At 34.3% G+C, this 13,361-nt stretch overlaps 2 pseudogenes; one reads left to right on the top strand and one right to left on the bottom strand.

Annotated features, from left to right (window-relative positions):
• Window positions 1-3,638: 3,638 nt before the first annotated feature.
• LOC18594267 (uncharacterized) lies at window positions 3,639-4,853 on the bottom strand (annotated as a pseudogene).
• A 1,396-nt stretch (window positions 4,854-6,249) lies between these two features.
• LOC18594268 (GDSL esterase/lipase At5g03980-like) lies at window positions 6,250-8,107 on the top strand (annotated as a pseudogene).
• Window positions 8,108-13,361: the final 5,254 nt, after the last annotated feature.

Consider the following 13,361-nt stretch of genomic DNA (forward strand, 5'->3'; position numbering starts at 1 on the left):
TATATTAAAGAGGTATCAATGAACTTTGTACTTACTTTTCCTAGTTGAAGATTAACTTGCATGTAAAGGCTTTTTCTGTTTGTCTCTAGTAATCTTTTTGTTATGAGTATTTGCATTTGTTTTCCTTTTCCTTGTAGCAAATAAGGCATTCTCTACATTAGCCTGCAATCGAGTTATTCTCCTTTGCTTTGTGGCTTTGAGTGCATTTTCTAGCTCAAATACTGTGAGTTATGACAGATCCTTAATTTGTTCTAAGGAAGTGATCTTTGCTTCAAATTTCTCAGGTAAATTGATGAGTATTTTCTAAACAAATCGAGTTTCTAACAAGTCATCCCCAAGCAGTTGCATTTGATTTACCAGATGACTGACTTGATCAATATAATCTTCAACAGATTGTGTCTTCTTCATCTTGATAAGTTCAAACTTTCTTTGAAGGTTTTGAGCTTGCATTTTCTTGGTTTTAGTTGTGCGTATATAATCTTCCTCAAGCTTAGTCCATGCTTTCTTTGCAGTTTTGCAACTCATGATTCTACTAAATATTTTCTCAGACACGACTGCTTGAATGAAGGATAAAGCCCTGTAATGCTTTGTTACTTCTTTAGAGTACTATTAGATCTGATTAATTATTGCATTATCCCTCAATGCAGTAGGTTGTTCTTCAGTTTCAATGGTTGTCTAGAGGTCATAACCTCTGAGAAAAGCCTCCATATTGACAATTCATACTTGATAATTTTTGCCATCAAACATTGATGGAGACATATGAGAAGCTGAAGGTGAAGACATGCTGAAGAGGTTGGAGGATGAAACAACAAAGAAAGAAGAAAGATTCTTGGTTCTTCAAGTCCAACTAAGATCCTAAAAATGCTCTGATACCATGTTAATGCAAAAGAGACTTGAGAACAGAGTATATGAAAAAAGAAGAGAGTAGAGAATGAAGATAGGATTTGATATTCTTTCATTAAGAAGATAAAACAAGGCTTATGAACCTTGTTTACATGAAGAACACAAGTAAATATGTTTAACAAATGTAAAACAAGATTACAGGACACTCACATGTAAAGGGACAGCTCAAAACAAACATTAAAGCTTTAATTATAGTACAACAAAGCAAAATGATACAAACTAAGAAAGCAAACTTAGTTAAGGGTCAAACATGTGTTGCATGCATGCAAGTGTTACTTCTCTACATTCTTTGCCCGGGAAGGATCATTATTTGTTTAAGAAGAACTTCACCAGATAGGTGCTCTAATGGTGAGAAAGAGAGCCAAGATGTTGGTCATATAGAGCTTGCTTCCAGATTACCTATTTCAATGGAATTATCATGTCTTATACATTGGACTGAGTTTAGTTCAACAATAGAGGTTTTGCTTGTGGACATTTATTTTGTTATTCATGTATCTAGGATTGGGTTGACCACAGGGTACACATTCTTTTCATCTCCTTTATTTGCTCTTCCCTTTCAATTTCATATATATTATAGCTAGCATTCCTTCAATTATTCTTAATATCCTACACGAGCAGCTGGGTTTGATATGATTCTGCAGTCATGGATCCCTTTTGTTGTTGGCCATCCATTATCTTGCAAAGGGGATGATACCAAAATATGTAAAGTGTTTTCAAACAAATCCAATGTTCATGATGATGTTAGATATGAAACAATTGATGTTGGCGATGGAGGTTCTGGATTATCTGGTTGGTCTAAATCTGCACTGTTGGATGAGGTAATTGCATAAAATTCTCTTCCTCATTCCCTCACTATTTTCTTGCTTTATTTCTCTTTAGTACACACCCCATACAAATTCTTTGTCCAGATACATAATGCATCTTTCAGTTATACAACTAAAAAGATCTTTGATTGATGGTGTACCATTTTCGGATGATTGTTTCATTTTCAGGAATGCATAATGAGCTGTTTATTATAGATCTATTGATATAGTGACTTGTAAACTAATACGAGACCAATTTGTAGCGAAGGTAGAATCATTGTACGAAAGGACCAAATGATTTTACTTATTGTCGTAAACCAGTATGTCAATCAATGAATTTTAAGCAACAATAGTGGTAATGCGGTGAGGTACCCTTTACATTTCATAGTAAAGTATGTCAGTTGATTTGATGCCACTACACAGTTGAATCAGTAACTCTGTTCTGTCCCAAAGACAGTAACTCTATAAATGTTTTTTTTTTTTTTGCTTTCAATTGTGGATTTGTTGTGCATGCCCTTGAAAGCTTTGCTTTGATGGTTTTTGTACATGAATTTATAAGTGTGTGCTTTAGGTCTAAAAAATAATTTAGCGCCCTGACAGCTTTGCTTAAAAGAGGCTTTATAGTGTTAGTTTGTTTTGTTTTAAAGCTTTGCTTTAAAGCATTGGTAAAAGCATTTTTCTGCAGCTTTTTAGTTCTGATTCTTGATCTGTATATGTTTTTCTGATACTTATATTTTTGCAGAATCTATTTTCCGGCTTGTGATGTTAAGAAATGAAATTGTAATAGTCTCCATATATTTACTTTCTTAAGTTAGTGTAAATCATATTCCACTAAAAGTGGATTTCGGATTCTAAGGCTTAGAATTACGTAGAACTGATTGAGATATATGTGTATAGTTTTGTATTCTATAAATGACAAACGCATTCAGCCAGCTCCCTATTATTCCTTCTCCAAGTCTGCTTTTTATTTTCTTAAGAAGTCTGTTGTTTATTTTCTTAAGATGGCCTGTTTACTTGATTTCTTAAAAAATGGCAGGTAAAGATCAAACCTCATCAGAAAAATCCCATTTTAAAAATTCAAACACCACCAACAACAGTTTCAAAATAGATCCATCAAACCCATATTTTATTCATCATTCAGATCATCCCAGTCATCTGCTCGTTCAAATCAAATTGAATGAAGCCAATTATCCGTCCTGGAGTAAATCTATGATTCATGCTTTCACAGCCAAGAACAAAATTGGCTTCATCAAAGGATCTATTGAGCCACCCTTTTAGACAAATCAACCTGTAGAATATGCTCTATGGAATCAATGCAACAGCATGATTTTCCTGAACTGATTGTGCTCTTTGTTTGGGGCTTTTAATAGTCTTCATCAGCATCAGTTCGCATCAAGTGCCATTCTCAAGAACCTGAGGATCTTCTTGTCAGATACGAAACATGCAAACATACTGTGTTGATCCCCCTTTATTACCATGGACCTACATTCACTGCAAAGATCTTGAGAGGCTCCCCGATTATAGCTCCTAGTGTACATATCTTGATACTGATAATTCATCTAGAAGACAACCATCTACCATAGCAGCATTTTTTTGACCTTGAATTGTCAACATGATGCTATATTTTCTGTATTTAAGTATCCTTTGTATCGCTGGTTATGGTCGCCGTTTTCGGAACCAAAGGTTCTTGATGCATGTCTGCCAGATTTGTCCTGTTTATTCTAAAAAGACGGCACATTCTGTTAGTACGACACCAGTATATGATGTGCAATTATAAGTTTTATAAGTCATATTTTTCATAGTAAGCTGCAGCCTTATTTTTTGAGATAATTGAGTTTTGAGTTTTTATTTCAACATCCAAAGGAAGAATTCTGTGAAAATGTTTACAAGCTGGGGAAACACCCAGAAAACAGCAGCTAACTAACTAACTGACTAAGCTGGAATTATGACCCAGCTCTTACATAGATCATTGGAAAGTACAATAGACGAACTAATACAGGAAGCTGCAGTCTTATCACCAAGGCTTGATTTCGTGCTTCGATCATCATCTTTGCACTCGTGAATATCACCATCATCATCATCGTCATGCACCAGAGATGCTTGCGCTTTCAAATCCTCAATATCAAAATTCCAGGCGCTAACTCCTCTTTGATACTGACTCCGTGATGTAGCTTCTTGGTCTGCTGAAGGCATATTCTTCAGAGCGAGTTGTGCAGCATCTTTAAGCTGAAGGGGTTTCGCAGGATTCGACAGTGGTTCCAAAGGAGCAAATAATTTCTTCACAGAAAGCTCAGGAGGCTTTGCATGCTTGAAAAACGAGTGCTTCAATAATTTCTCTGCAGTGGGCCTCTTTGTTTGATCTTTCACCAGGCACATCGCAACCATATCTTTGAAAGACTTGGAGAACTTCTTATCACAATCTTGATCAAGTCGTGGAGGAGCATTTTGTATGGTCATCAACAGAACTTTCATGGGTGGGTATTTGGAAAAAGGTGCATGACCATGGGCCAACTCCAATGCTGTTATGCCGAATGACCATATATCTGCCTTGGAGTTATATCCAGTTCCTGACTGCATGACCTCCGGTGCCATCCAGCAAGGAGTCCGCACAAAGGTATTTCTCGAACGTTGTCTGTCTCCTGAATCGAACATGCAAGCTGAAACACCGAAGTCTGCGAGCTTAACTGTTCCCTTGTTATCAAGCAGTATGTTCCCAGCCTTGACATCCCGATGAATATGTCCTTGTCGGTGAAGATAATCCAAAGCCTTAAGAGTTTCCTTAAGAATGGAAGCGATAGCAGCCTCTTCGAATCCATCGGGATAAGCCGTTTTCATGCGATGCAAGCAGGAACCCTCCGACATGAAGGGCATGACTACCCAAAGGTTGCGGTCAACTACGAAGGAAGAATATGCCCGAAGAACGTTAGGGTGATCGATCAATCTCAGTGTTTGAGCTTCCCGACGTACGTCATCCAGATTAGTACCGCTGCAGCGATCAAGATCCAAACACTTGACGGCCAGGACGTCCTTTGAAGGAAGATAGATTGCTTTGTAAACAGTAGCAGTGGCGCCATGGCCGATTTCTTCAAGAAGCTGGTAATCGCTAGGGTTCGCTGAGTAACTCCGAGTCCCTCCCATTCTCCCCATCGGAAAACCAGCCAATCGCGAGTGATAGAATAGTCCTTCAAGGATGGCTTTTTCTGTTTTTATAGTTTGAGTTGGTGAAGTTGTCTTGATCGTGTATCCTTGCTGTTATAAATAATTAAAAATTTGACATTAATTAATAAAAATTTTATATATTTAAATAATTTTTTAAACAAATAAATAAAAAAAAGACTTCAACCAGTGCAATGACTTTTATCAAACCATACTTGTGCTATTTGATTAAGATGTAAACACTTGAGAGCCAAACATCCTTTGAAGGAAGATAGATTGCTTTGTGGCCAATTTCTTGAAGATAGATTACAATTGCTTTGTAATCGCTAGAGTTCGGTGAGTCCAATCCATTCTTGCCATTGGAAAACCAAGCAACAGAAACAAAACAGCAAGAAAGAGTAACAGAATGGTCCTTGTGAATATTAAAAGGGCTGGTCTTTTCTGTTTTTATAGTTGACTTGGTGAAGTTGTTTCAATCCTCCTTCACCGCCTTGCTGGCAAAGTCATGGATTCGTGTGAGCTAACTTGCGTTTATTACATCAGTTTAAGTAGGGCTCTACTTTCGTTTATATTAATTTAAAATTTAATTTTTTTTAATTCAAGGTTAATAAGAAAAAAAATAGATAAAAATAATCAATATTTAATTTAATAACCAAATTATCAATTTACTTTAATAAGGATGTCAATATTAATAAGAAAATAAATAAAAATGAGTCACTATGCAAAATGAGTTAATAAGTTGAATGTAGTTTTTTAGTTTTGGTATATTAATATACTAATTTTCTAACCGATAAATAGAAGATATTTATTTATAAATATTTTCTAAAACAACTATAAGAAGCCATTACCAAATAGAAAGAAAGATCATTTCAATTTGTATTAGATATTTGAGTACATTTAATTGTACATAATAGAATATTACTTTATTTAGGGATAAATCATGATATTATAAGTGGTAGTTTAATTTTGGTATAATACTTTAAAATTAAACTCAAGAAATAATTTAAAAAATTCAAATAATATTTTATTCTTCTATCACATTCAATCAAATTTTTTTATTTTTATTTTAGATCGAATAATTCTTTATTAATAATTGACTAATTGTCATTAGTTTAAATTGTTACTTGTCATTTTATATGCACATGATGTTGATGTAGAAAGTAAAAATTATCACATGGCCATGTCAATCATATCACATCAGCAAACCATGCCATCATCTATTGTTACATATCAGTATGTCATATCAGCATTATGTAGTATAAAATGACAAATGACATTTTAATTAAGTTGACGATTAGTTCTAAATCTTATTTAACTTAAAATAAAAATATAAACATTTGATTAAACAAAGTAAAATGAATAAATACTTATTTAACAACTTTACTCTATGTCTAACCATTACAATGAGACATTTCGAGGCCACAATGATGGTTAACTACCTATTCTAAGAATATCCCAGGAATTAAATATATTTTTGATTCATAAACAATTATATGGACATTAGTTCATTGATTAGTTACAAGGAATAATACGAATGCATTTATATAGAAACAAAATAAAAAAAGAGAAGAAAGTGGGTAAGTTAGATGATTTTATTTTACCATGTATTTCATGTGCGTAAAATTAATAATATATAAAATAAGATAATTCTCATCTTATATATCTTGTTTGGTATAGTTAGAGAACAGTTTTCTTCTTTTCATTGATTAAACTTAATCATATCTATGCATTGAATACTAAATATAAAATTTTAAAAGAATTATGTAACCTTGTAGAGGTAAAAAAATAGGCATAAAATTAGTAAGGATGTCTAACCCATAATCCTATATAAACCATAGGATTAAAATAATCCTTCCATTTTCAACAAGATTGAAGTATTTTATATTTTAGAAACATGAGTCATCCTTTGTTTGTCATCTTATATATTCTCCGCTTAAAGTGAATGATTAATTAAATTCTAATATTATCTCTCTCTATACAAATGAAAATACTAAATACAATTTTTAAAAGATATCCCTTTAGTAGTGTAAAAGAAATCATAGAGATTGGATCATATCCTATACTAAGACACATTTAAATAATTTATTTGTCATCCTATTATCCACTTAAAGTTAATAATTAACATCATCATAAAGAATAATTTTTAACATCCAATGCACACATATAACAATATTAATGGCTTTATTATGTTTGGTGTTGGATAGATTGCTTCAAGAAACATAAAACAGCTCTTTTCATGATTGGAGAGATTGGAACGAATGACTATACTTATGCCTTATTTGAAGGCAAGACCCATGAAGAGGTTAAAGCCCTAGTACCCCATGTTATCCTAGCCATAAAAGAAGCCCTCAAAGTAAGTTTCCTAATTAATCAATAAATGGGATAATATAAAAATTTTACTATTAATTCTAATTTGTTTGAAAATGACCAATTAAATGTATAACTTTAAAACTACTTGATTCAATTGAAATTTTAAATACTTTTAACTCTTATAAGGTCATTTTCAAATGAGTTGTAAAATCTCAATGACACATAACTTAACAAACATGACAAATATAGTCATTTTTCTGCTTGTCAACTTGCTAGCTAATTATCAGTATCTGGGTCATTTTATTGATTTGCAGAGAACCATTGACTATGGTGCCATACAATTAATTGTTCCTGGAAACTTACCAATAGGCTGTTTGCCTATCTTTCTTACAGTATTCCAAACCAATGATACTATTGCTTAAGATAAATTTCATTGCCTAAAGGACTTGAATATCTTGTCAATGTATCACAATCATCATCTCCAACAAGCCATTGAAGAGCTACAAAAAGAAAATCCCAATGTGATTATAGTCTATGGCAACTATTATCAAGCTTACCAGTAGCTTTTAAGCAACGCTAAACTACTTGGTAATTTTAATTTCTTCGGCCATTACGCATAGATATATATTCAAAATGTTTTAATCCTATAAATCACCATTAAGCTCATAATTATTTCTGACTTCTTTAATTATATCATTTGAGTCTAAACAGGTTTCAATATCAAATCGATACAAAAATCTTGTTGTGGAACTGGAGGAGATTATAACTTCAGCTTTATGCATATATGTGGAGTTTCTAGAGTATTGGTGTGTTTCAATCTTGATAATAGTCTTAATTGCGATGGTTCTCATTTGACACAACAGGCTTACAAATTCATGGCAAGATGGCTCATTCAAGACATTTATCCAAAGCTTCAATGCAATTTCTCAACTTAATTAAGTTAAATTTTGCGTCTTGAAAGCTTTGTTTTGATGGTTTTTGTACATGTGTGCATGCATGTGAGAATGGACGGAATCAGAAGGGGGAATATTTTGTTAGTTGAGTTCTGAACTTTTGAGTTGTAAGGATCTGTATATATTACGTATTAAATTTAGGTATAAATAATATTTAGTGGCTTGATAGCTTTGCTTAAAAGAGGCATTATAGTGTTAGCACTTATCATAGATTTGTGTTTGTTTTATTTTAAAGCTCTGCTTTAAAGCATTGATAAAAGCATTTTTCTGTAGCTTTTTAGTATTGATTCTTGATCTTTATATGTTTTTCTGATACTTATATTTTTGCAGAATCTATTTTCAGGGCTTGTGATGTTAAGAAATGAAATTGTAATAGTCTCCATATATTTACTTTCCTAAGTTGGTGTAAATTAAATTCCACTTAAAGTGGATTACGGATTCTAAGGCTTAGAATTAGGTAGAACTGATTGAGATATATGTGCCTATATTTTTGGATTCTGCAAATGACAGACACATTCAGCCAACTCCCTATTATTCCTTCTCCAAGTCTGCTGTTTATTTTCTTAAGATGGCATCAGAGCATATGTTTTAGTGCTTGTTTACATGATTTCTTAAAAAATGGCAGGTAAAGATCAAACTTCATCAGAAAAATCCCATTCCAAAAATTCAAACAGCACCAACAACTGTTTCGATATAGATCCATCAAACCCATATTTTATTCATCATTCATATCATCCCAATCATCCCAATCATTTGATCGTTCCAATCAAGTTGAATGGTGCCAGTTATCTGTCCTGGAGTAAATTTATGATTCATGCTCTCATAGCCAAGAACAAAATTGGCTTCGTTAATGGATCTATTGAGCCTCATTCAGAGACAAATCAACCAATAGAATATGCTCTATGGAATCAATGAGACAACATGATTTTATCATGTCTTACTCACTCGATGGAACCTGATCTAGCCAAAGGGGTTGTTCATGCAAGTACCGCCCAACAAGTGTGGGAAGATTTCAAAGATGTTCTCACAAAAGAATGCACCAGCAATCTATCAGATCCAAAAATCATTGGCTTCTTTCTCACAACGTACCATGACAATCTTGACTTATTTCACAAAACTCAAAGTGCTTTAGGACGAATTAGATACATATCGAACTCTTCCCATTTGCAACCAGATGAAAGCACATAATGAACAAAGGGGAGAAGATCGTTTGATGCAATTTCTCATGGGCCTCAACGACACCTTCAATGTTTTACGTTCGAACATCCTCATGAAGTTGCCACTACCCAATGTACATCAAGCCTATTCTCTTGTTATTCAAGATGAAACGCAACAGCAAATGACATTTGAACCAATTGAAAGTTTTTCCATCACTGCTGCAATTCAGAGTCATCCAAATAACCTTTTGAATAAATCCAAAGATAAGCACTGTGAGCATTGCAATAGAAAAGGTCATACAATTGAAAATTGTTGGACTTTAAAATTCCATTGCAAATATTGTGACAGAAAAAGTCATACTTAAGATAGGTGCAAATTTAAAAATGGCACATGGGCTTCCAACAACACAGAAGTCCAAGGTAATCGACACAACCATTCGTGACAGCAGCAACGGGGGTCCCAAAGAAGTGCATTGAATTCATTTCCTATTGCTAATGCAATAGAATCTTCTCAATCTACACAAGGGGTCCATTCACAAGACATTGATAACTTTCCACATGGGTTTTCCATAGACCAACTTCAACAAATTGTTCGTGCCTTGTCTAAGATAACCCAAAATATGCTCTTAGTAATAATGATGCTTATGCAAACGCTGCAGGTCTGTCTCGTTTTCCAAATACTTTAATTAATTCTATATTTACTAAGCCTTGGATTTTGGATAGCGTACTACTGACCACATCACTTTTGATTCCACATTTTTCACTCACACAAAATCCTCATCAATACCCATTGTAAATTTACCCACTGGATCTTCTGCTTCAATCACTTCTACTGGCACCATATCTTTCAACTCAGATATGACCTTCAATAACGTTTTATGCATTCCTTCTTTTTGTTTAAATTTGATGTCTGTAAGCAAACTTACTACTGCTTTAAACTGTTCTGCCATTTTGTTTTTGACTTTTTATGTTTTGCAAAACTTGGCTACGAGGAAGATGATTGGCTTGAGTAAACAGCATGGTGGCCTGTAGTACATGTCTTCACTACAACAAACAATTGTCTCTTATCATGTTTCTTAACCCTTAAATTTGTGGCACATGCGTCTTGAACATCCATCACCCTTTCATCTTAAATTAGTCTCCCCATTATTGTCTTCTCCTAATATCTCTTTTGATAATAATTACACTATTTGTCCTATGGCTAAACAAACTAGATTTCCGTTTCCTTCTAGTTCTATGTCAATTCATGCCCCATTTGATTTATTACATTGTGATATTTGGTGTCCACACAAAGTGGCCACACATTCAGGGGCTCGTTTTTTTCTTACCATTGTAGATGATTTTTCGAGATGCACTTGGGTATTTCTTGTGCAGTATAAGTCTGAAACTCAAAATCTTTTATAGTCTTTTATTGTTTTTGCTCATTCTTAATTTCGTCCCTCAATTAAAGCCATTTCGGTAGACAATGGCAAAGAATTCTTGTCCATGAGAAATTTCTTTCAATCTCTCGACATCAAATATTAACACACTTGTATTTCCACTTCACAACAAAATGGAGTAGTTGAATGCAAGCATCACTATATTCTAACTGTAGCATGAGCATTATGTTTTCAATCTCACTTACCCCTCATCTTTTGGGGAGAATGTGTATTGATCGCTGTCTACCTTATAATCGATTACCATCACCACTATTATCTTCTAAATCACCTTTTGAATTGTTATACAATCATCCACCATCACTTGATCACTTGAAAGTTTTGGTTGTTTGTGTTATGCAACCGTTGTTCATCTTACCCATAAATTTGATTCCCGTGCCTAAAGTTGCATCTTTGTAGGATACCCAATTGGTCAAAAAGGTTACAAACTTTTTTGATTTGGAGACTAAACATTTTTTGGTAAGTTGTGATGTCAAATTTTTTGAAACCACATTTCCTTTTATTTCGACTACACCAAATCCCAATTTAGTGGTGCCATTTTCTTTTCCTAACGTCATGGAGGACTGGCACTCTCCACCATCCTTTTCCATGAACATTCCATCTTTTCAATCTCAGCCCACTGAGCCGCTTAACATACATGAGCCCATGACCCCCATCTACTCACCTCCAACAGAACCCATTGAACCTGTTTCCACCTCTTCAGACCTTTTAACTACTTCCAACCCTTCAGCTACTTCTGACCCTCTTTTGCGACAATCACTTCATCTTAAACAACTTTTGGCATGGCATAGAGATTACATACTGTCCGCACAAGTCAATCACTCTACCATGACACCAAGTTCTGCATCAGGTACTCGATATCTTCTTTCCCATTTTCGTTCTTACTCCTGTGTCTCTTCTGCCTATTGTACCTTTTTAGCTAACATTTCAGGTCACACTAAGGCTCACTTTTATGTTTAGGCTATCCTTGATCCACATTGGTAAGAGGCCATGAATACAGAATTAGAAGCACTACAGCAAAACAACACCTAGAGCTTGGTCCCCTTTCCTGATGGTTATAAACCTGCAAATGGGTTTACAAAATCAAATATAGGTCTGATGGCACCATTGAGCATTATAAGGCTCGTCTTGTCACCAAGGGATATACTCAAGTTGACTGCATCGATTATCAAGAAACTTTTTCTCCTATAGCCAAACTCACCACACTCTATTGTTTTTTCATTTTTATCGTTGCTCGACATTGGTTCGCCCACCAATTAGATGTTAAGAATGCATTTTTCCATGGTGACCTACAGGAAGAAGTATACAAAAAGCCTCCTCCTAGTTTTCGTCGATAGGGGGAGAACATTGTATGTTGGCTTAACAAATCCATTTATGGTCTCAAACATGCATCAAAAAATTGTTTCCTCACTTTCTCAGATACCATTTAGAAAGCTAGTTATCAACAATCAAAGGCTGATTATTCTCTTTTCACCAAGGCTAAGGTATTTCATTTACTGCAAGCCTTATCTATGTGGATGACATATTTCTCACAAGAAATGATCTTCAAGAAATTGAACATCTTAAAAAATTTCTTCCCAAACGCTTCTGTATCAAAGATCTTGGAACCTTGAAATATTTTTTGGCTATTGAATTCTCCAGTTCAAAGAAAGGCATTTTCATGTCTAAAAGGAAATACACACTAGATATTTTACAAGATTTAGACTTCTTGGTGTGCACCCACACAAGTTCCTAATGGAACAAAATTTGAAGCTCACTTCTACAGACAAAACATTACTGAATGATCCAACTAAATACAGAAGATTGGTTGGTAGATTGATTTGCCTTATCATTACCAGACCTAACAAAGTTTATTCCTTTCGAACACTATGTCAATTCATGCATGGGCCTCGAAAACCTCATTGGGATGTAGCTATATGGATTCTCAAATATATCAAACGTACTCTAGGTCAAGGTTTATTATTTCCTTCAACAAACAATCTTGCTTTGAAAGCTTTTTGTGATTCAGATTGGGGAGGTTGTCATGCCACAAGAAGGTCAATTATGGGATATTGTGTTTACCTTGGAAATTCCCTTATCTCATGGAAGTCTAAGAAACAAACTAATGTTTCTAGATCATCAGCAGGAGCTGAATATCGAGCTATGGCTAACACATGTTTGGAGCTGACTTCGCTACGCTTTATATTATAAGATTTAAAGGTCCCGTAAGTAGCTCATAGACCATTATTTTGTGACAATCAAGCAATTTTGCACATTGCAACGAATCCCCTTTTTCATGAACGTACAAAGCACATTGAAACAGATTGTCACATAGTTCGAGAAAAACTACAAGCCATAATGATTAATCCTTCATATGTACCTATGCACTTCCAATTAGCAGATGTATTTACAAAAGAATTAGGAAAAGATCAATTTGTGACACTACGTAACAAGTTGGGACTTCATGATATTCACTCTCCAACTTGAGGGGAGTGTTAAGAAATGAAATTGTAATATTCTCCATATATTTACTTTTCTAAGTTAGTGTAAATCAAATTCTACTAAAAGTGGATCACAGATTCTAAGACTTAGAATTAGGTAGAATTGATTGAGATATATGTGTATATGTTTTTGTATTCTATAAATGACAGACACATTCAACGA

This window comes from Theobroma cacao, chromosome 7 (assembly GCF_053813885.1).
Source record: "Theobroma cacao isolate CCN51 chromosome 7, ASM5381388v1, whole genome shotgun sequence".
Taxonomy (NCBI): Eukaryota; Viridiplantae; Streptophyta; class Magnoliopsida; order Malvales; family Malvaceae; genus Theobroma; species Theobroma cacao.